At 32.8% G+C, this 25,698-nt stretch overlaps 1 long non-coding RNA gene and 1 other non-coding gene across 2 annotated transcripts; one reads left to right on the top strand and one right to left on the bottom strand.

Annotated features, from left to right (window-relative positions):
• The first annotated feature begins 14,975 nt into the window (after positions 1-14,975).
• On the top strand, positions 14,976-16,686 carry LOC107621616 (uncharacterized). Its single transcript, XR_015895577.1, has 2 exons — positions 14,976-15,093; positions 15,807-16,686. It is a non-coding gene; the product is annotated as an uncharacterized LOC107621616 (long non-coding RNA).
• Positions 16,687-24,697: 8,011 nt separating this feature from the next.
• Positions 24,698-24,805, bottom strand: LOC148581894 (small nucleolar RNA R71). Its single transcript, XR_015896610.1, has one exon. It is a non-coding gene; the product is annotated as a small nucleolar RNA R71 (small nucleolar RNA).
• Positions 24,806-25,698: the final 893 nt, after the last annotated feature.

Below are 25,698 nucleotides of genomic sequence, written 5' to 3'. Positions count from 1 at the left end.
TCACTAAATTATTATTTAATATTTTTAATTATTAATTTTACATAAGATAACTATGTTAATACGTTTGAGAGTTTGCAGCGTCATGTAGATCAATTTTGAGTTAAAATTTTATCCGAACGGAATATTAATTTAGGACTTTTAAAATTTTATTTTATTTAAATTTTATTCAAAAAATTTTTAATTTATATTAAATATATTTCTAACTGTTAATTTTTTTAAAAAACATAAAAAATTTAATAATAACTTCACAAGAATAACATTTGTAACATTCTCACTATTAGAATATTATGCTTTTGCCAATGAATAATAGCTCAAATGGCATAGTCTTCCCATACTCAATTAAGAGGTTGTGGTTCCAGTCTCCTATCTTTGGTAAAAAAAAAAAGAATATTATGCTTTTGGCTGCGCTACTCTGATAATTCGACATTACGACGACTCTTAACATATTTAAATACTAAAAGAAGAGCCTGGCTAAAAGGGAACACCTGTAAAGAAGTGAGAAAATCGTCCTCGAAAGGATTCTCACTATAGGGTTACAGAATTGCTATAATAAGATATGTAAAATAAAAACTGTTTTCAGGGTACAGTGATCGTTATTCGCCTTATGTATTGATTCAAAAACCAAATGTTTACATTCAAAAATCTGAAATCCTTTTTAAAAGAAAAATCTATTTATTCTTCAAAACCCAAAACCTTTTATATCAAATATTAAAAGTTTTTCCTAAACAGTATGAATGACCAAACTGTTCCAAGTATATGTTCATTAAGTTTAATACTGAACCAGTTTGATTTTTCATACTTTACTAAACCGAAAACTCAAACCAATCACGGCTTCCGCCCCATCATATAATCAATCCCGGCCTCAGACCTAAACAACTCAATCACCATCCAAAATCACTACAATCCAACCAATTTCAGTTACAAATACAAGTAGAAAGATTCAAACACAAACAAAGCAGTTACATCAAGTATAGCAATTAGCAGTTAAACATAATTATTGACATAGGCAAACCAATTACAAGTTTCACACCCAAACAATGTCACATAGATACATATGATGAATGTCTATCCTATTGACTCGTGATATCACTTGTCAGTTCAAAATGCCAACCCGACACATTCCCGTGAAGACGACGACAGACGCAAGACAGCGGCAGTTCGCGAGGATGGCGCGAGCTCGTCCCTCCTCCACCGGCGCTCTCCTTCTCTCTCGGACCTCCTCTCTCCCTTGCCAACAGCGGCAACGGCGGTGGTAGTGACACCCACCGTGCCACCTTCCTCTTCTTCCCCATTCTCCCTTTCCCGCGTCTCCCTTCCCCATTTTCCTTTCTTTCTTCTTTTTTTTTTTTCAGCTGAAGCTGCGTGTGTGTTTTGATTTTTTTGGGGGGGGGGGTGGAGGGTGGCGGCGACGGCTAGGTTAGAATTTAGTGAGGTGAATGTGTGACTTCCCCATTCTCCCTTTCCCGCGTCTCCCTTCCCCATTTTCCTTTCTTTCTTCTTTTTTTTTTTTCAGCTGAAGCTGCGTGTGTGTTCTGATTTTTTTTGGGGGGGGGGGTGGAGGGTGGCGGCGACGGCTAGGTTAGAATTTGGTGAGGTGAATGTGTGAGAAAATTAGGGTTAGGGTTAGATGTAAACATTAGGGTTTTGGTTTGGGAATTTTGGGTTTAACTAGAGTAGGATAATTTTTAATAAAATTAGGACATAGGGTATTAATTTGAAATTTAATTAAATCCTTAAAAATTATTTTACAATATTGTTTGTTGTACTAAAATACTAATTAATTTAAAATCAAATACTGTAATTGAAATGATAAGATATTAAGATTAATTTCCTTTATTTCTAAATCTTAAAGTATTGAATTATAAAGAATATCAACTATTTAAATTAAATCATATAAAATTCTTATTATTTCATAACTACTAACGTTATAATTTTTTAAATGTAGAAAATAACTCAATAATTATAAAATTGAATAAGGATCTTAATTTATTTCAAATTCAATTAATCAAAATTTGCTTTAATTATCTTTAATAAAGAAATTTCTGAAATTAAAGCTACAAAAATAATTGAATTTGAAATTAGTTTATAATAAACCTTTTTAAAAGTTTTGGGTCTTACATTCTACTCACCTTATAAAATTTTCGTCCTCGAAAATTGATACAAAACGAAAGAGATTTCATAACACTTCACTTTTGAACATATTTAAGGAAAAAGGCAAAAAGATCTCAGCATATATATACATACAGTTTTTCAAATACTAGGATTTTCAGATGGTATAAAGATATAAGAGTAGAGGTGTGATTGTAAGTAAAAGTTACAAGGCAGGCTCAATGTAAAAGATGACATGGTTCAAACATGTGATGATAAAGTAAGGCGGCAAAAAGGCTATAAAACAGGATAGGGTTAAAACGACGTGCTTAACATCCGTCCTCTAATCTCGTACCAACTTCAAAACTTCGACTTCCAAACTTCAATCCCAACGTTTTCCAAAACCCACAATTCGCATTACCTATAACTCGTATATCATCTATGATAATCCATTAGTGCTTCCATATACATAAGTCACTAGTATTAAGCCGGCCAAACTTAATACCAGGAAGTATGCAATGCAAGACTAACGGCATTAATCAATAGACCGTCATGTGCATAAAGCTCTAACTCTTGTTATTTGAACAAGACATACTACATGACAGACACCCAGAGTATGCAACTGAAGCATAGTCAGTCTATTCCTTATGTTCTACAGGAAAGGACTGCTCTAATACCATAACGTAACATCCTCACTATCAGAATATCACGCTTCCGGCTGCACTCTGATAGCTCGGACATTACAACGACTCTTAACATATTTAAATACTAAGATAGGAGTCTGGCTAAAACTTAAAATCGTATAACCTTTCAAAAGACTTTTAGTTGAAAACATAAGTACATACTCATAGATCATATACAACACTTAACAAAATATGTATATATATATATATATATATATATATATATATATATATATATATATATATATTTATTGACTTACAAGCATTACATAATACAAATCCTATCCCTCTTACAAAATGTATAAAGATAAAGGCGAGGAAAAAATATAATATCTAAAACAATACAATAATCGTATAAACAAAAAACAAAATAAACTCTTCGTAATTTCTTTGCCCGTATCCTGAAAAGGGAACACCTATAGGGGAGTGAGAATATCATCCTCGAAAGGGTTCTCACTTATAGGATTTTCACTATAGCGTCGCTTTCCTCTTCTTCTCCGTTCTCCTTTTTCCGCGGCTCCCTTCCCCGTTTTCTTTTCTTTCTTCTTTCTTTTTTTTTTTTTTTTTTCAGCTGAAGCTGTGTATGTGTTGTGATTTTGTTTTGGGGGGGGGGGGTGGCGGCTAGGTTAAGGTTTGGTGAGGTGAGTGTGTGTGAAAATTAGGGTTAGGGTTAGATGTAAAAATTAGGGTTTTGATTTGGGAATTTTAGGTTTAATTAGAGTTAGGTAATTTTTAATAAAATTAGGACATAGGGTATTAATTTAAAATCTAATTAAATTCTTAAAAATTACTTTACAATATTATTTGTTGTACCAAAATACTAATTAATTTAAAATCAAATACTGTAATTAAAATTATAAAATATTAAGATTAATTTCCTTTATTTCTAAAACTTAAAGTATTGAATTATAAAGAATATCAATTATTTAAATTAAATCATATAAAATTATTATTATTTCATAACTACTAACATTATAATTTTTTAAATGTAAAAATTAACTCAATAATTATAAAATTGAATAAGGATCTTAATTTATTTTAAATTTAATTAATCAAAACTTGTTTTAATTATCTTTAATAAAGAAATTTCTGAAATTAAAGCTACAAAAATAATTGAATTTGAAATTAGTTTATAATAAACCTTTTTAAAAATTTTGGGTCTTACAACATTCAATACAAATAAATCAAACATAGTTATCATATATTATTATCAGATTGATTCTAAATTTTTTAAAATGTTTAGTTGTTAAAGGTATATTTAATGCAAATAAAAAACTTTAAGAATAAAACTAAAACAAAATTAAATTTAAAAATATTTTTAAAATTTTTGATAAATTTTAAAAACATAAAATATATTTTATCTTTAATTTTATTTACATCCAGTTTGAATGGGATGAGATTGGATTTATAATTTTATAAGTTAAAAAATTAAATATACATGATAAATTTTAACATTAAATTTTAAATAATCCATAAATAAAAAATTAACAGTTACCATAAAAATAAAATTATAAATTAATTAAAATAAATTTTATTTTAAGTTTATTAAATATTCATTAAATAATATTAATACATAAATAATATAAAAATATATAAAAAATTAAATATATTATAAATAAAATTTTAAATATAATAATAAAATAATAATATTATATCATATTGGGTAATTTAGGATCGATCTATTTTGAAAAATAAATTCAAAATTCGATTCAATTTATATAATTTTATAAAAATAAAATCTAAATTTTTTATTTGGATTGAATTAGATAAATCGCTTAATTTAAATTGATTTAAATAAGTTATACAGGCATCAAATTAAACACTACTAATGGTTAAAATGGTATCACGCTTGCATTAATTTAATTAAGATTAGATGTTTTAAATTGGTTTTTAAAAGAAATAATAATAAATTATATTGGCTATTTTCTTACTTAAATGAAGGATTAAAGAATGAATTATATTATTTTTTTTTAGTTGGACGAAAGACTAATTTGGTTTGTAATTAATTTAAAATATAATTTTTTGAGGATTACATTCAAAATTATATTTTTTTTATAGATGATAGATTATCATTTATCCCCACTTTGATACCAAAAATTGTTCCTTCTGATTTTCATGTCACTAAATGATTTCTCTGATTTTAACATGTTTATATAATTTTTAATAAAAGTAAAATATCTAAAAGAATAGAAAATATGCATGAAAATAAATGGGGAACATAAGCTGAATTCCAAGGCTAATTTTTTTATAATGGATTGGAGGAACGTGTTATGTATAGTTATGAAAAATTTGTGTATTTTTTATAAATATAGAAATAATTTTTTTAAATTAAAAATTATAAATTAAAGGCTCAGATTTAAATGGAGATAGAAAATTATGGATCAGAATTTGGATAGGAGTAAAAAACTAAAGATCAATTTTGGGTGGGGATAAAAAACTGATGATCGATTTTAGGTAAAATACAAAAAAAATTCAGAAAATTCAAATCGAAGGGTCTAATTTATATATTCAAAAAATCTTTCAGTGTTAGAATACAAATTCGACCCCCAGGTTATAAATTTAAAAAAAATCACAAATCTAATTTTTAAATTTGTAATATCTATACAAAATAAAAATATACTAAAATTTTACATTATTAAAAAACATTACTTATACTACAATAAAAAAATAAAAAGACGAATTGCAATTCTAAGAACCTTGAGAGTTGAGATTGTAAGACACGAAAGTATACTTTATTTTTCGAGTAATTAATAATATTCTTTTCCGGATATAAGTGGCCTGAGCTTGATGCCAAATTGCCAATATCAAAAGATTCTTTGAACTATGTCGAATTGTGGATTCTGGACTTTTTGGCTCTATGGAAGGGTTTGGGGATTGGGCGGGGGAGATTTTCTTTTAGATAAAATGAAGAAATATAAATAAATAGTATTTTAAAAGATATTTATAAGAATAAAAAAGATATTAATCCTTTAAGAGCTCGTTCTTTGTCCAAGGTGTGGGATTTGGAAATAAAATAAAAGAATCTGTTGTCAAAGTGGTGAGATTATATAAATAGGTTTTAGAGTAAAATAAGATTTTAGCTCCAAAGGTTATGAATCAAATTTTAATTTAGTTTTTAATATTTTAAATATTTTGTTTTTATTTTAAAAATTTTGAAATGAGTTTAATAATATTTTATTATTAAATTTGACATAAATAATTAATTAAATGAGTGTTGTAAACACTAAAATATTATTAGTTAAAATATTTTTAATTGTTGGACAATATGAGAACCTGTTTTAAATTTTTTAAAATTAAAATAATATATTTAAAATTTTTGAGACAAAAATAAAATATTTAAAATAATAAAAATTAAATTAGAATGCAATCCAAATATTAAAACCAAAATAATACTTTACTTATAAATGAAAGCTATTTTGTAATTGTATATGACATTAACATATATTTTTTTTTTAGTCATAAATTCACATTAATTGATTACATGTCAAATATTTTTTTTTGGGTGAATTAACGGGGTCATAAACTCCAAAAGAAAAAAAACAAAACAAAGAACATTAAGATCCTCTCAAATTAAGAGATTCAAACAAATTAAAAGATAAAGTTGAAATAAGATCAGAGAAAAGAGAGTCTAAAATATGTAATTCAAAAGGAAGTTCTTGCTTCTTCTTTGCTAGATGGTCTACGGTATAATTGGCTTCTCTGAGTGAATGGCTCCATCTCACATTATGAATTCTTCTTGACAAAATTTTAATATCTTCCATCAAAGTACTGCAAGGATGAGTGGAAAGGCACCCTTTTTTACAAAACTTTATAACCATAAGTGAATGAGACTCAACGATAATATGTTGCATCCTTTTAGTGATAGCTATCTGAAACCTTTAATAATACCCCATAATTCTGCATGCATAATTGAACAACTTCCAAGATTGCAAGAGAAAACCGAGATGAACCTACCCCAATGATCTCGGAACAAGCCTCCACATGCTGCATTATTGTTATGTGTATAAAAGGATCTATTTGTGTTGTGCTTAATAAATTACCGCGGAGGAGGTATCCATCTAATAAGATACTCTTGGCTCTTCTTTGTAATTTTGAATTTCTTAATTACATTGAGGATCTCCTGTGTTCTTATGTTAACTAACTCATAGATAATTACTGGATGTGAATAAGCTCCTTCAAAGACTCATTTGTTGTGACTATACCAAAGAGATGAGATTGTAACACCGAATGGCCCACTCTTTATCCTTTGTCAAGTTACTAATGAGCCAATTCTGAGTAGATAAGTTGAAGAACTCTGAATCACTATTTTGAGAAAGTAGAAGTCTCCATGTCTATTTAGCTAGAGTACAATCTCTAATAAGCACGTGCATAATTGATTCTTCAACATCACCACACCTCAGACAATTAGGATTAGTTGACAAATACCTTCTTCTCATTTCCATGTTAGTTAGAATGGCTTCGTGGGCAACTAATCAAAGGAAGGCTCTAATTTTTTCCGGACCACACCAACTCCATGCTAACTTAAACACTCTATCAGAAGGTGCTTGCTCCTCAAGAATAGCGTTATAAGTTGTTTTTAGGTTAAACGTTCTATCGGCAGAGGACGCCCAAGCAACACGATCAAAGTTCTTCCAAGGAGAGGGCGAAAATATGGCTAAGATGCCGTCCACCACTTGCTTCGGGAGACACTCTTGCAGCTTCTTTTCATTCCAATCACCTGAGACAGTAAGAAAATTCATTAGATTTGTATAGTTACTAGTATGAGTAATTACCTTAGTTGTATGTTGGTCAAGTCTCCCAATAGTTGACATTCGATTGCTCCCAAAATCTTATTCAAAATCTATCACCAACTTTTCAAGTTGTATTCTCTGCCACCTTATCCCAAATTGCACAAATACCCTTTTACAAGTTGAAAGAGTCTTTTTTTTTCTTGCAATATTGAGTAAAATATCACTCCCACAATTATATTTAGTTCTTATGACTCTTTTTTATAAAGTATTCTTTTTTTCAATCACCCCAACTTACATGTCAAATATGAAATATTATAAACACCACTTTTATAGGTACAAATAATGTTTTTATAACCAAATTGAATTAAGTTGATTTAAATATAACAAAAATTACTTACACAATTTGTATATAAATCACTTTTTTTTTGAGCTTTTTTTTTCTTCTTCATATTTTCTCCTCTCATTTTCTTTTTTTTTGTATTGTTGCATTTTTTTTCTCTTCATAATATTATTGTAGATTTTTTATTCTTTTTATTTCTCTTTTTTTTTTATTTGTATTTTTCTTGAACTAGTGAATTAAGGAGAAAACAAAAAAAAAACATAAATATTTGTTAACAAAACATACAAATTTATTCCTGAAAGAATTAAAAATGCGATACAAATAACTAGTAAAATAGACTTTAGAAATCAGATTTTGATATAATTTTTTTAAACATTATTAAAAAAAATTCATCCTTAAAATTTGATAATTTATTATCAAATACTTTTTTTTTAAAAAATTATTGTGAATGAGGGAGTTATTTTGAAAAATAAAAAATTGTAGAGATCATATTTTGCTCTAATTTTTTCGATGTACTTTCTAAATATTTATTCAAATGTCACTGTAAAAATTCGGATTAAATGAATAAGTCATTTGTTAAATACAAATATTTTTGGTCACTTATAAAAAATGTAATATTTATTAATTAATTTTGTCGCATTTTTAAATCATTCAAGGGATTATTTGATATTTGTATTTTTAAAGATTATTTTTGTCAATGGCATAAACTTTCACGTCTTATTTTACGGTAATACTACATGTACAAGCGTTTTTATAACTAAGTCCAACCAAGTGGACACAAGGCTAGCGAAAAAAATACGCACGGGCGTCACTGCTACTTCATCTCTGTGTTTCTTCAGCATAGAAGTTTTTGTTGAGAAGCACGGAAATTTATTGATATAGTACAAAAAATTTAGCATATATCACAAACTTATCGATATAGCATAAAATTTTGCACATAGCACATAAATTCGAATATATTTTGTTGATTGAGTGAGTTAATATTTTGAATATGTGGTACTTTAAAAAATTTTGGTGCATATGTACTGTACACCAAAATTTATGTATTGTGCGTATTTTGTTGGTTGGGTGTCAATGTTTAGACATATGGCTCTTCAAAAATTTACGTGTTGTGTACCAAAAAATCTGTGTTGTACATCGAAATTTTTTTATTGTGCAATTGTTAGTTGAGTGTCAATATTCTGCGCATGTGGTCGTTCAAAATTTTTTATGCTGTATACTAAAATTTATGTACTGCACATCAAAATTTATGCACTCTAATTTTCTAAACATATATATGAGAAGAAGATAGAGAGGACAAAGACGATGATAATATAGAACGATGAGGAGGAAAAAGGAGAAGAAGAAAACGACGACTATGGCAGTAGCGATGACGACAACGTTAAAAAAGAAGGAAAAGAATATAATGACGACGATAACGAAGAAAGAGAAGGAGGAAGAAGAAGTAGCAGCAGCGTTTGGATACGTATGAAAGAGAAAAAACCCATAATAACTTAATTAGAAATTTGGTTTAAAAAATGTTTGGACGCGTAACTTTATGGATTATTTTAATAATTTATCCTATATAATAAAACCATTGTCCATTATAAACCGACGACAAACTGACGACTAATTGAACCACGTGGTTCAACCATTTTGGTTATTTTGAATAAACTTCTAAAGATGTATTTGAAATATCTTGAGAATAAAATTCTCAAAAAAAAAAAAAAGATTTGGTTTGGAATACAATGAGTGTAATATTCAATTTTCAAGAGAATATCAATTCTCACATTAATGTTCAAACTAAATCAAACAAAAAAAAAATCTCAAATGCAATTTTATTATTACTAAAAATTGAAATGTTAAAATTGTTCCCAATAAATAAATAAAAAAGACAAATAAAAAAACATAAAAATAAAATAATAAAAAACACAATTTATTTCATGGATTTTTTTCTAAAATAAAAAAATATTTCCCCAAACAAGATATTTGAACTTTAATTTTCAGAATGTGATTTTTTTTGCATTAAGAACAAGTTCGTTCGCCACACCCCTGGCGAACTCTAGATTAAGTTCGACAGAGTATATAAACGTGGGCACATTCTCATTTGTCAAATTCCTTCCAAATCTCTGCTCCAAATTCACTTTGTTCATCCTTCACTTGCGATAGTCAGATTCTTCTGTACGAGATTCTTCTTTCTTTCGACGTTCTGAAGTTCGTTATCCACGACATCGTCAGTTTTAGGTTAGAAAATAATATGTTAATTAGAGTTACTATTTTTATCTTAGTTAGAAATACTGTTTACATGTTAGTTAACGTTACTATGTAGTGGTTGCATGTTAGTTAGAATTACAGATTTACTGTTTACATGTTAGCTAGAGTTACTGTTTACTGTTTACATGTTAGTTAGAGTTACTATCTAAATGTTATTTAAAGTTACTATGTACTGTTTACATATTAATTAGAGTATATAACATGTTAGTTAGGTTTTTTATGTTATTATCTTTAAGTACAGTTGCTGTTTATTGTTTATAACATGTTAATTAGTATAAGTTATTAGTCAATTGTTAGTTAGTTTAGTCAGAATAGTTAGTTTAAGTTGTGAATTAGAAGGTAATTAGTGGAATAATTACTTAAGTTAGGTTCGATTAGAAAGAAATGTGATTAGTAAAATTTAGAATTCAGTAAGTTATTTATTGATTATGGTTGTTTAGGGTGTTAGTTGGGTTAACTTTTAATTAGTAAGTTTATAAACTGATTAAGAAGTAAGTTAGACAATTAGTAGGTTTTGATGTGTTTGTTAAGAATTTAGTTAATGTGAAAGGAACTGAGTTCAGCATATGTTATTTTATTTTTCTAGAGTGTGGTTAGATGGAGCAGCAGTTATTGGGCTACGAGGATATGCTTTACAGATTGGATCAGACTGAGCACATTGCTGGCAGACTTGATCGAGTGGTGCGCTTTTATCACTGTTGTTTATTTTATTGTAATTAATAAACAGTGAATTTGTTATTTTATGTGTTCATCGTCCCTTTTTTTTATTTTTTGTTTTTGTTTTGGTAGGCGCTTCGGATCTTGCGCACCATACGGAGTTTGATGACACGGCCGCTAGAGCAGATTAGGCCATATCTCAGACGAGTCGGGTTTGAGTAAGTGGCGTATATGGTTGAGTTTGAGCACAACTGGCCATTGGCATCGGCGTTGATAGAGAGGTGGAGGTCTGAGTCCTACACGTTTCATCTACCATGCAGGGAGTAGATGACTATCACCCTGTAGGATATGGCCTATCAGCTGGGACTCAGGATCGACGGTGATTCTGTTAGTGGATGCATAGGTGGTTGAGAGCAGCACCACTAGGGACGGTCCATTGAGGACTTCTGCTAGCAGCTACTGGGTGCTGTTTCTGGCCCAGATGACAGACAGTCACAGACCAAGTGGACTGTGAAGCTCACATGGTTTCACAACATGGTATGTGAAGAGCTGGAGTAGGACGCCACTGAGGAGCGCCTGTTGAGGTACATGAGAGGTTATATCATGCAGCTGATCGGGGGTATCCTATTCCCAGATGCATCTGACTCTCGGGTGCACATCAGGTGCCTACCCCTCCTACGGGACCTTGACACATGTGGCGGGTTATCTTGCCGCTTTGACCATTGTGAAAATGTGTTGAGCAATTACCTTCGAAATCTAACCTACGATGGTCTTGCCCCATCGATGTTTGCATGCAAGTATGAGGACCATGGTATCTCCTAACCTCCCACTTTTCTTGCTTTCGACGATATGATATGAGTATGCTCCAAGAACAACTGGGCACGAACTGGATACACTGTGCATTATACCTCAACTGGTCACTCTCTACTATTTTATACTCCACAGCCCTTCTGATGCTGTACCTCTTAACTGCCAACATGACTTCTTCCTTGCTCTAAAATTATTGTCCAACTTCAAACTCATTGCCTGGATCCTCTTCAGGGCCTCCCTGGGTAAAAGACCAATCCGAAGTCATTGCGTCGAGATTCAACCTGGAGAAGTGATCCGGCCGGTCATATGGTCGAGAAATAGCAGGCTGTGTCAGAGCGATTTGTGTGACAATGTAGTAGTTCATCTCTTCTTCCTCGTCACCATCATCGGTTTAAGTGGTTCATCATCAGCATCGTCTTCGTCATCGGGGTTAACTTCATACTGATCCATCATCGGATCCCTAATAGCAGAACCCTCATGACTTTCACCATCGTCATCCATCAAGTTAGCATTACGTACTTCAACATTAGACCCCTCTTGATTACCTTCAGGTGGCATATTTAGACTGACCATCGTTCTTCTGATATTTCGTCTAATAGCTCCACTCAATGGACTATTATCGACAGTATTTGCAGATGATCCTCGACCACTGAAATAAACGAGGAACAGAATAATTCCAACAGGTGAACATTTGTCTATCAGTTGTGCCACGACCTTATAAGACGTACGTCCTCGTCGTCACATAAACGATACCTAATTCAAAACAACACAAATATTTCTCACAACCATGATCAAATAAATATACTATCAACAGAGACAAGACAACTGTGATATACCTTTTATAAAACAAACTGCCATCTACTTCGGTCGGATATCTATGGTAAATTTTTTTCACCCTTTTTGTCTCTTGCTGTCCGACGGAATGCAATATCAGATTCTTCAACGCTATTAGACTGTTGACTTCCGGTGTTATATAGGTAATTATTGGTTGCCCTAATCTAAAAACGATAGAACCTTCTTCACCATACACTATTTCACCATCGTAATGAATGGATAACAATGAATTTTTTGACATTGTACAGAAAAAATGTCAACAATGAGAACGAAAGTGGAGAATGAAATTGTGGTTCTTAGCTCCACTCTCCAACAGGCATGCTTTTATTTTTGAAACCCAACCTAGAGTTCGCTGGGGAATGCGGCGAATTCTATATAAATTATAGAGTTCGTCAGGGGTGTGGCGAACTTGCCCTTAATACAAAAAAAAAAAAAAAATCACATTCTAAAAATTAAAGTTCAACTATCTTATTTGGGGAAATATTTATTTATTTAATTTTATTTTAAAAAAATCCTTTATTTCATTTATACAATTAATTGTTCCAAATTATGAATTTAAATTTAAAATAAAATTTTTACTTCTTAATAGAAATAGAATTCTTTCTCACCTTTAATACTTTTCAAAATATAAACACACTCTAAATTTTTCTAACGTTGAACTATTGTTGCTATTACATTCTTCGATTTGGTTTGGTAAAATTTTTTAAAAAGATGTGTGTTTTTCAAAAAACTCATATACTTGTGTTTACAACTTTTAAAAGTTAGAGATGCTTTTAAAAATACCTAAAATTTTTTTTAATGTGGCTTATACTTATTAAAATTAAAAAATAATATAACTTTATACATTAATTAATATTTAAATTTTAAAAGTTATCATAATATTTTTAAATTTTAAAAATACCTAATATCTATTATAGTAATTTTAATATTTAAAAATTATTTTACCAAACATATTTGTTATTATTTGTATTTATTAAAAAATATTTTTAATTTAATTTACCAACACAGACGGTACAACTAAGGGTGGTAAACGGGGCTAAATCTAACGGACCGGCTCGCGTAACACGCCAAAAAATACAGGCCAGGCTGAAAATCTGAGACCGCCATACTTAAAAAATCCGTCTAACCTGCACCGCTTAGACCTTGGGTTTTGGCAGGGCGGGACAGGCTTCCTTGGCGGGCCCAGTACTTTTTTTTGTCCAGGGGTGTTTTTGCATATTTTTTGACCAAAATCCAGCATTGCCGACCCGACCAAACAGAAACCCTACCCTAATCGATTCTCTCTCTCACTCGGACACAAGTCACACACTCACACAACACACTCACACGGTCACACCAGCTGCCCCCAACCTTGTTGCGTCCAGTGTCCCTATCAGCGCCGTTGGCCCATTGCTCTTCGACTGCGCTCACGTAGTGACGCTCATGCTAACATCGCAAGTCACGTCTTCTCGCTGCCATCTTATCGCAGGCCTTGAGCTCACAGTCTTGCACCCGCCCGGCAGTCCGGCACCACTATCGCGGCGCTCCTTGTCACAGGCTGCTCCCACGGTTGCTCCTCGGTCGTCCTGGTCCTGAGCAACGCCACTGCTCCGTCTAGCTATCGTCGCCACTTCTCGTTGGTCTTGGGCTCCTAGCCATCGGCGTTGCTCCTCTGTCCTCTCTTGATCTGTCGTTTGGCTGTTGCCGGTGCTTCTCGCCTCTTCTGTCCTGGTCGTCACTGCTGTTAATCTGGTATGTTTTAATTTAATGTTTTAGATTATGTTTTATATTTGATTGATTATAAATTTGTAGATGTTTAATTATATATTTTGGACAACGTTTATTTTACTTTGGACAATATTAATTTTATTATTTTATTTCAAAAAATTTGGTTTATAATTATGTTTATTACATATTTATAATTATAAAATTTTTAGTGTTTGTAAATTTATAAATTATAATCTTTTTTAGATCTTTAGAAATTATAAATTTATCAAAATAATTGTAAAATTATATATTTTATTTAATATTTAATGATTAAAAAAAAAATCTGACGGACCAAACCCACCAACCCGCTATTCGACAGAATAGAAAAAGTTCTAACACCGCTTCTTTTATTGGGTGCCATTATTTTGTTTAAAAAAGATCTTTTTTCAATAAAAAAAAGATCTTTTTTTATTTTTTAACGTGTTTGGCAAATTTCTAATAGTAAAAGTAAAAGTACTAGTAAAATCAAAAAAAGATCTTTTTTGAAAAGCTGTAATTTACATCTTTTTTTAAAAGATATTTTTTTCTTAAAAAAAAAAAGATGTTTTCATGTAATAAATAAACAAAAAAGTACTTTTATATTGTTATACCCAAACATAATTGATTGATAAAAAAACATTTTTATATGAGATATCCAAACATAAAATTACTTTTACTTCTCTATAAGATCTTTTAAAAAAAGATAACTCAAAAAAAGATCTTTTCTTAAAAGCTCACCCAAACAAACCCTAACTAAAGCGGAGCAAACTTTTGACGGGACTAAGGACGGGCCGGACTTTTCCATTTGCCACCCCTAGCTATAACCTTTAAAATATTAGGTTTCAAACAAATTTTACCAAACTAAGCCTTTCTCTCCCTCCTCTCTCCTCTTCACTGCTGCTCCGTCGTCCCTGCTAGCTTCTGCTTCACGCCTTGTCGTTCTTCTCTTCCTTCTTCGCTCATCCAACTTCCGGTGAGTTCTTCTCCTCTTCTCCCTGCTCTTCTTCGTTCTCAATCGTTCTAAATAGTTGTTGGCTTGTTGCTATTTTTGGTGTTGTATATGTGCCTTTGGTTTAGTGGTGTTGTTTCTTTCTGTTGCTTATGATCTATGGATTCCATGGTTTCAGGGATTATCATTTTTCAATTCTCTCTTTGCGTGTTTATGTGCATGTGCTTCACTTTGTTGATAGAAACTATAACCTAATTTTGTTATAAACTTGTTTTGGCTTTTGACTTGGCAACCTGTTATGGACTCCAAGTGAGGATCACATTAAAATTCAAATTCAGATTTGCATTGTTGTTCTTCATACTTGTTAATTAACTTATGATGTTCCTGTTTTTGGTAATTGTTTGCAATTGGAGAGTTGAATGAACTTTCATTAGATGGATGGAAATTTAAAGTAACATATGGTGTTGCTAATATCTAGGTGCTTCCAATTAGATGTTGTTGTTTTAATAGTAGTTTTTTTCTTCCTTTTCTAGTTTTCTTTGTTTATTTATTGGTCTCTGCCTTTAGGCTAACTATCAAAAAAGGAAAAAAATGTTTGCTATTGGAGTGTTAATAATGAAAAGTTGACATTATACAGCAATGTGAAATTCTGGGTTTTATTGGTGTTGCATTATTTATTGTCTTTAGAAATTTATATTGATTATTTAAATGATTTATTATTTATTTTGTTAAACCAGTTCGACCACAGTTGGACCATTGAACTTCTAAACGAGTCCCTTGAGTCCGATTCTCAGAAGTTTGCATATAATGGCTATCCCTAAGAAGAATTCTATACTAGAGCAAATGCTATTGCCAGATCTTAACCATCAACCTTTTGCCATCCACTATCCAAAGCTTGATGTAGATTTTGAACTCAAAGATGGTTTTATCCGTCTTTTACCAAAATTTCATGGAAGGGACAATGAAGATCCGCACAAGCATCTTAAGGAATTCCACATGCTTTGTTGCACAATGGTACTCCGAGGCGTCAATGAAGACCAGATTAAGCTACGCGCATTTCCTTTGTCTCTTGAAGGTGTAGCAAAAGATTGGCTCCTGTATCTTCCAGATGGAGTGGTGCAAAGTTGGGTCGATCTCAAGAAACTGTTTCTTCTGAAATTCTTTCCTGCTTCAAGGGCCATAGCCATAACTAAGGCCCTTATTCACATTAAGCAATCACAAGGTGAAGATCTTTACAACTATTTCGAAAGGTTCAACAGATTAATTGCTAGCTACCCTAACCTCCCAATGTCGGAACACGCCCTCATCGAACAATTCTACGAGGGATTGCTAGACGAGGAAAGGATGGGGATTGATGTTGCAAGTGGAGGGGCATTGAGAAAAAAAACACCAGAGGAAGCACGAGAAGTGATAGCCACTATGGCTGAGAATCGTCATCATTTTGGTAACCTTTCACTAGGATAGTTTTAGTATTTTGAGTTCTCTTTCTCTCTTAAGTCTGACAACAATTTCTTGCACTTTCCTTTTGTAAATTTCTGCCATTTACTTTTTTGCAAGTTCTTTGTTCTTAGTGACTTTTCTCATGATATTTCAATTTTCATATAGTTCCGCAACTAATTAATTCCAAGATTGCATGTTTGAAATCGGATGATATGATTTACGAACCGATTATGCTATGTGTACACTAAATCAACTACTAGTATAAAATATATGTTGAAATACAAAATATACATTAAAAATAAACTAAACTAAATACATAGTAGCTAATTTTAGTATACCAATAATATTTTTGTTTATCAAATTGTTATGTGCACTGTAAAAATGTGTATGTAAATGTGTTATTTTAATATATATATATTATACTTAATAATTCAATGGCCAACCGTTGATGTACATGAAATATGGTTGTGTTATTTATTTGGTGATGATTATTTGATGCTTCCAATACTTGTTAAGTATGCGTCAATGATATTGATCGAATGTTCATATCTTGTAATAATTATTATATTTAAATATTCATTAATGATATAGAGTGGATGTTTGATAATCCTTATCAACAAATTGTGATCGGTTATAACCAGTTTAGATTGATCAAATGGTTAACTTACTTGTTTGTTTAAGCAAAGGCCGAGAATTTAAATTCTATCTTGTGTATACAATAATTTATTAATCATCCATAAATGAAGTTTAGATCTGCAATAAATTAGTCTTTATTCTATTGAACTGAAAAATATTATTGATAAAAAAAATTATGATCAGTTATGTGCAGTAGATTCTAGAGAAGCATTTAAGTCATCTTAAAATATTTTTTAACAATAAACAATAATAACAAAACTTTGTCTCATTAGGTGAGGTCGGCTATATGGATCGAACGATACCGTTGAGCTCTATCATGTATCATAGCTACAGAGAGACTGTTTACATGTAGATCTCGTTTGATCACTTTATAGATGGTCTTCCTCTACCTTTCACCCATTGTCCATCTTTCATATTATCCATCCTCTTGACTGGGTGCTCTGTCGGTCTTTTTCTCATATGTCCAAACCATCTGAGACGCGATTCTACCATCTTTTCTACAATAGGTGCTACTCCAACTCTCTTTTATATCTCCATTCCTTATTCTATGCAATCGTGTATGACCACTCATCCATCTCAACATCTTCATTTCTGCCACACTTAATTTATGTCCGTGCTCCTCTTTGGCCGTCCAACACTCTGTACCGTAAAACATAGTCGGTTTGATAGCAATGCGATATAATTTACCTCTAAGTTTTAAAAATACTTTTTTGTCACATATAAAACTAAACACACACCGCCATTTTGACCAACTTGCTTGCATCTTATGATTTACATCCTATTCAATTTTTCCTAAAATGTTTTTTCCAATCTTCACCTCTGTATTAGGATTTTTCCTCTGACGGCCAAATTTACGTTCCATATGTTCCGTCTTGCTACGGCTTATGCACAGACTATATACTTCTAGAGCTTCTCTTCATAAATCCAACTTCTTATTTAGGTTTTTCCTTGACTTTCTCATAAGGACGATATCATCGTCAAAAAACATGCACTAAGGCAAAGGCTCTTGGATATGCTCTGTGAGTACTTCCAAGATTAATGTGAAAAGATATAGACTTAAAAATGATCATTGGTGTAGTCCTATAGCAATAAGAAATTCCTCTGTCACACCACCTTGAGTCTTCACACTAGTCCCATTATACATGTCTTTAATTATACGAATATATGTGATTCTTACTTTCTTCCTTTCCAAAACCTTTCATAAGACTTCCTTTGACATCCTATCGTACGTTTTTTCCAAATCAATAAACAACATATGTATATCCCTTTTATTACTACGATACATTTCTTCATCCTTCTTAACATGTATGTAGTTTCAGTAGTTGATCTGCTTGACATAAAACCAAATTGGTTCTTTGATACTTGTGTTTCTTGTCTCAGTCGTCGTTCTATCACCATTTCTTATAACGTCATGGTATGACTCTTGAGTTTGATCCTTCTATAGTCTTCGCAATTCTATGACATCTTTTTTTACTTTAAAATCTCATTAAAAGTTTGGTTAACCAACTAATGCCTTTCTCTCCAAGGTCCTTCGGTCCTTCCAAACTTTAATCGAAATATTATCGGACTCTACTGCCCTACTATTTTTTGTTCGTTTTAAAGCCTTTTACCTCAAATTCTCGAAACCTTCGATAGTAGTCGAAGTTTTGATCTTCCCTCGTACATAACCGACCAAGGCTTGGAAGAATCTTCTACCCTTCATTAAATGACTCGTAGAAGTAGCTCTTCCACCTTTCATTGATCTTCTTATATTGAGTCAAAATCTCTCCGTCTTTATCCTTTATGCACTTAACATGATCCAAGTCTCTCGTTCTTCTTTCACGACTCTTTGCGATTCTATATATACCTTTTTCGCCTTTCTTTGTACCTAAAGATTAGTAGAGGTTTTCATATACTTTTGTTCTTGTTTCACTTACAGCCACTTTTGTCTCTTTCTTAACCGTCTTATATTTTTTCCAATTATCTGCATTGTGGTACAAAGACCACTCTTTAAAGCACTCTATTTTTGCCTTTATCTTTTCTTGTATACTTGCATTCCACCACCAAGACTCCTTGTCTCTTGGTCCTATCCCTCTAGATTTACCAAAATTTTCTTTTGCTATTCTTCTAATAACTTCTACCATCTCCCTCCACATCTCTTCTGCGCTTCCATCCCCTTTCCACTTTGTCTCTTCTCCTACCAGTTTTAGGAAGCTTCTTTATTCCTCATATTTCATCCGTTACCACCTCGTCTAGAGATGGCAATTTTCCCCGGCGGGGCGGTTATCCGCGGGGAATTACCTGCCGGGAGACAGATTTGGGGGTCATTTTCTCCCTACGGGGACTGGGGACGGGTATCCGTTTAATAAATGGGACGGGGACGGGGAGAGAGGTACCCTCCCCGTGATACCCGTATAATATCCGTATAGATGAAATTACATAAATATTCTTATATATATGTATATATATATAATGGAAACTTAAAAACCTAATTCACACCTCTGCCTCACTCTCTCACTCCCTCATCAGATCACTTTCACTCTCTCATGTCTCACCCTCTTCCTCTTCCTTCCTCCCTTGCTGGTGTCGCTTCGTGCTTGGTTCTCACAGCGTTGGCGCCGCCTGCACCCATGTCGCCTCTACTCCGCAAAGACGAAACTGCTCCAGCCATGCCTCTGCTATCATTATCTTCTTCAGATCTGTCATCACTAGCCATGCTGATACGTCCAGAGGAGAGGAGAGCCGTCTTCATGCTGCACGCCTGAGGAGAATCGTCGCAGTTTTCGTCACCGTCCAGAGGAGAGTTGTCTTCGTCATCGCCGTTCATAGGAGCGAGATCCGCCTTCGTCGACGTCCAGAGAAGATCGTCCTTCATTGCCGTCAGAGGAGAGCCGCTGCCGCTCACCTTCCTCCTCTCACTGCGTCGCTCACTGCTTCCTGCTCGAAGCTTCGCCTCTGGTCCACCTCTGGTCTGCCTCTACTTTGCCGTTTTAATGTATATTTTGATTTTTAATTGATGAAATTGCGATGGTTTGAATTCTATTAATGTGAAATTGGATTTAGGATTAGGGTTTGAATTCTGTTAATTGGTAAATTTGGATTTAGAGATTGATTTTGTTGCTCTGAAATTGAATTTAGGGTTTGGGGTTTGAATTCTTACTGAAAAAATGAAAAATTGGATTATAATACTGAGTTTGTGTTTAGACTATGTATCTTTTATTTTTCAATTTGCTGTTTTTTAAATATTTTTGAATTTTTTTAAAAATCCGTGGATATCTGCAGAGACCCCGATCCCCGGTGGATACGAGGTCCCCGTCACCCGTCGCGGAGATGGGGCGGGGACGGGGACGGATTATAGGTGGCGGGGTGATGAGCGGATAATTTATACCCTTTTTGACATTATTTTTACATAGTTTTTAGTATGTTTTAGTTACTTTGTATTATATTTTTATTAGTTTTTATACAAAAATTACATTTCTGGACTTTAATATGAGTTTGTATATTTTTTTGTAATTTCAGGTATTTTCTGGCTGAAATTAAGGGACCTGAGCAAAAATCTGATTCAGAGACTAAAAAAGGACTGTAGATGCTGTTGGATTCTGACCCTCCTGCACTCGAAGTGGATTTTCTGGAGATACAGAAGCTCAATTGGCGCGTTCTCAATTGCGTTAGAAAGTAGACATCTTGGGCTTTCCAGCAATATATAATAGTCCATACTTTGCTCGAGATTTGATGACCCAAACTGGCGCTAAAAGCCAGCCAAAAACTTTCTGGAAACGCCAGAACTGGCACCAAAACTGGAGTTAAACGCCCAAACTGGCACCTAAGCTGGCGTTTAACTCCAAGAACAGCCTATGCACGTGAAAGCTTCAATGCTCAGCCCAAGCACACACCAAGTGGGCCCCGAAAGTGGATTTCCGCACTATATTCACTTAGTTACTTACTTTCTGTAAACCCTAGTAACTAGTTTAGTATAAATAGCACTTTTTACTATTGTATACTTTCAGACTTTATCATCTTTGGAACCCTTTTATGTTACATTTGGAGGCTGGCCTCACGGCCATGCCTAGACCTTTTTCACTTATGTATTTTCTACGGTGGAGTTTCTACACCCCATATATTAAGGTATGGAGCTCTGCTGTTCTTCATGAATTAATGCAAGTACTATTATTTTTTCCTTCAATTCACGCCTACTTCTTCTCCAAGATATACTCTTGTACTTAATTCAGTTAAGTCAGAATGAAGGGGTGACCCGTGACAATCACCCACCATCTTTGTTACTCGCTTAGCCAAGATCCGCGTGCCTGACAACCACAAGCGGTCTACATGATGTTCAACGTAGTCATTGGACGACAGCCGGAGTATATTCTCTTGGATATCTAATACACGGTTCGAGTCCGTAAGATTAGTATCTTCGTGGTATAGGCTAGAACCAATTGACAGCTATTTCTGAGATCCGGAAAGTCTAAACCTTGTCTGTGGTATTCCGAGTAGGATCTAGGAGGGGATGACTGTGACGAGTTTCAAACTTGCGAATGTTGGGCGCAATGACAGTGTGCAAAAGGACAAGGGTCCTATTCCGACGCTAGTGAGAACCGACAGATGATTAGCCGTGCGGTAGCTGTACATGGTATTTTTCATCCGAGACGAGAAATCCGACAGTTGATTAGCCGTGCAGAGATCGTACCTGGTATTTTTCATCCGAGAGGATCATACAGCTTGCCATGGAAAGGAGCACTTATGGTTGGAAGAATACAATAGGAAATCAGAGGTTCAGAAGAAACAAAGCATCTCCAAACGCTTATCTGAAATTCCCACCAATGAATTACATAAGTATCTTTATTTTATTTTATGTTTTATTTATCTTTTAATTATCAAAACCCCATAACCATTTGAATCTGCCTGACTGAGATTTACAAGATGACCATAGCTTACTTCAAGCCGACAATCTCCGTGGGATCGACCCTTACTCACGTAAGGTTTATTACTTGGACGACCCAGTGCACTTGCTGGTTAGTTGTGCGGAGTTGTGAAAAGTGCGAAGCACAATTTCGTGCAACAAGTTTTTGGCGCCGTTACCGGGGATTGTTCGAGTTTGGACAACTGACGGTTCATCTTGTTGCTTAGATTAGGTAATTTTATTTTATGTTTAAGCTTTTTATTCTTATTTTCGAAAAAAAATAAATAAATAATAAAAAAGTTTTCGAAAAAAATGTGTTCTTCAGAATTTTTAAGAATGAATTCTAGAGCTTCATGAGATATGTTGGAACCTGGCTGGCTGTTAAGTCATGTCTAATCTTTTGGACTGAGGTTTCCACTTTCCATTGTAGAAAGGACATGCTTGTATGTGTTATGTTAAAGCTTGGCTGGCCATTTGGCCATGTCTAATTCTTTTGGACCAGAGCTTTAGAATAACATTGCATGAGCCTTTGGATTCTCAATTAAAATTCTGTGTTGAAGCTTGGCAGGCCATTGGCCATGTCTAATCTTTTGGACCGAAGTTTTAGACTAACATTACTGGAATCCTGGAATTCTTATTAAAAATTTTGAATTTCTTTAATTTCTTCTTCTAAAATAATTTTCGAAAAAAAAAATACAAAAAAATTAATAAAACCATAAAAACCAAAAATTTTATGTTTTTTGTTTGAGTCTAGTATCAAATTTTAAGTTTGGTGTCAACTGCATCTTTTTAATTTTTCTTTAGTTTTCGAAAATATATGCATTGTGTTCTTTCTTGATCTTCAAGTTGTTCTTGATGATTTTCCTTGTTTGATCTTTAATTTGTCTTGTTTTGTGTCTTCTCTTGTTTTTCATATGCATTTTCGAATTCATAGTGTCTAAACATTAAAAATTTCTAAATTTGGTGTCTTGTATGTGTTTCTTTTCTTAAAAATTTTCAAAAATATGTTCTTGATGTTCATCATGATCTTCAAAGTGTTCTTGGTGTTCATCTTGACATTCAAAGTGTTCTTGCATGCATTTTTTGTTTTGATCTTAAATTTTTATGTCTTGTGTCATTTTGTTGTTTTTCTCTCTCCTCATTAAAAATTCAAAAATAAAAAATAATATCTTTCCCTTATTTTACTCATAAATTTCGAAATTTTGGGTTGATTTCGTCAAAAGTTTTAAATTTTAGTTGTTTCTTGTTAGTCAAGTCAAAATTTCAAATTAAAAATCCTATCTTTTCAAATCTTTTTCAAAAATCAAATATTTTTCATTTTTCTTTCATGTTTTCGAAAATCCCAAAATTAATTTTCAAAATCTTTTTCTTATTTCTATTTCATGATTTTTGAAATTATTGCTAACATTTAATGTTTTGATTCAAAAATTTCAAGTTTGTTACTTTCTTGTTAAGAAAGGTTCAATCTTTAAATTCTAAAATCATATCTTTTAGTTTCTTGTTAGTCAAGTCATTAACCTTAATTTTCAAAATCAAATCTTTTTAAATTTCTTTTTTTAAATATTTTTTTTTCAATTAACTTTCAATCATATCTTTTTCAAAACTTAATTTCAAAATCTTCTTCTAACTTCTTATCTTTTCAAAATTTATTTTCAAATCCTTTTCAATTAACCACTTGATTTGTTTGTTTGATTTTAAAAGTTTACTATTTCTTATCTTTTTCAAAACCACCTAACTACTTTTCTCTCTCTAATTTTCAAAAATTACTAACCACTTTTTCAAAATTCCTTTTAATTAACTAATTATTTTCAATTCTAATTTTATTTTATTTTCCTTCTTAAATTTTGAATTCTAACTCATAATTAAAATAAAAATAAAAATATTTTTCTTTTTTTTTAATTAAAAATTCGAAAACTCTCTCTCTCTCTCATCTCTTTCTATTTATTTTATTTATTTACTAACACTTTGCTTCTTCTTAAAATTTGAACCCTCTTCCTCTCTCTGTGTTCGAATTCTCTTTATTCTCTCCCTACCTCATTCTTCTATTCTTCTTTTCTTCTACTTACATAAAGAAATCTCTATACTGTGACATAGAGGATTCCTCTTCTTCTCTGTTCTCTTCTTTTTCATATGAGTAGGAACAAGGATAAGAACATTCTTGTTGAAGATGATCCTGAACCTAAAAGGACTCTAAAGAGGAAGCTAAGAGAAGTTAAAGCACAACACTCTGGAGAGGACCTTACAGAAATTTTCGAAAAAGAAGTAGGGATGGCAGCCAAAAATAACAACAATGGTGGAGATGCAAGGAAGGTGCTTGGTGACTTTACTGCACCAACTTCTAACTTCTATGAAAGAAGCATCTCAATTCCTACAATTGGAGCAAACAACTTTGAGCTTAAGCCTCAATTAGTTTCTCTAATGCAGCAGAATTGCAAGTTTCATGAACTTCCATTGGAAGATCCTCATCAGTTCTTAGCTGAATTCTTGCAAATCTGTGACACTGTTAAGACCAATGAGGTTAATCCTGAGGTCTACAGACTTATGCTTTTCCATTTTGCTGTAAGAGACAGAGCTAGGATATGGTTGGATTCACAACCTAAAGAAAGCCTAAACTCTTGGGAAAAGTTGGTCAATGCTTTCTTGGCCAAATTCTTTCCACCTCAAAAGATGAGCAAGCTCAGAGTAGAAGTCCAAACTTTCAGATAGAAGGAACGTGAATCCCTCTATGAAGCTTGGGAAAGATACAAGCAATTGATCAGAAGGTGTCCTTCTAACGTGCTTTCAGAATGGAGCATCCTATGTATATTCTATGATGGTCTATCTGAATTGTCCAAGATATCATTGGATCACTCTACTGGTAGATCTCTTCATCTGAAGAAAATACCTACAGAAGCCCAGGAACTCATTGAAATAGTTGCAAATAACCAGTTCATGTACACCTCTGAAAGAAATCCTGTGAATAATGGGATGACTCAGAAGAAAGGAGTTCTTGAGATTGACACTCTGAATGCCATATTGATCAGAATAAAATATTGACTCAGCAAGTCAATATGATTTCTCAGAATCTGACTGAAATGCAAGCTGCATCTGGCAGTACTAAAGAAGCTTCCTCTGAAGAAGAAGCTTATGACCTTGAGAACCCTGCAATGGAAGAGTTGAATTACATGGGAGAATCCTATGGAAACACCTATAATCCTTCATGGAGAAATCATCCAAATTTCTCATGGAAGGATCAACAGAAGCCTCAACAAGGCTTTAATAATAATCATCGTGGGAGAAATAGGTTTGGCAATAGCAAGCCTTTTCCATCATCTTCTGAGCAACAGATAGAGAATTCTAAGCAGAGCATCTCTGACTTAGCAACCATAGTCTCTGATCTATCTAAGACCACTCTCAGTTTCATGACTGAAACAAGGTCCTCCATCAGAAATTTGGAGGCACAAGTGGGCCAGTTGAGTAAAAGAGTTACTGAAATCCCTCTTAGTACTCTCCCAAGCAATACAGAAGAGAATCCAAAGAGAGAGTGCAAGGCCATAAATATACCCAACATGGCCGAAACTATAGAGGAGGAAGAGGTAGTGATTTCCAGTGAGGAAAACCTCAATGGACGTCCACTGACTACTAAGGAGTTTCCTAATGAGGAACCAAAGGAATCTGAGGCTCATAAAGAGACC

This window comes from Arachis ipaensis, chromosome B10 (genome assembly GCF_059453495.1).
Source record: "Arachis ipaensis isolate K30076 ecotype BB chromosome B10, ASM5945349v1, whole genome shotgun sequence".
In the NCBI taxonomy this organism is placed as follows: Eukaryota; Viridiplantae; Streptophyta; class Magnoliopsida; order Fabales; family Fabaceae; genus Arachis; species Arachis ipaensis.
This window is presented reverse-complemented; position numbering and strand designations above follow the sequence as displayed.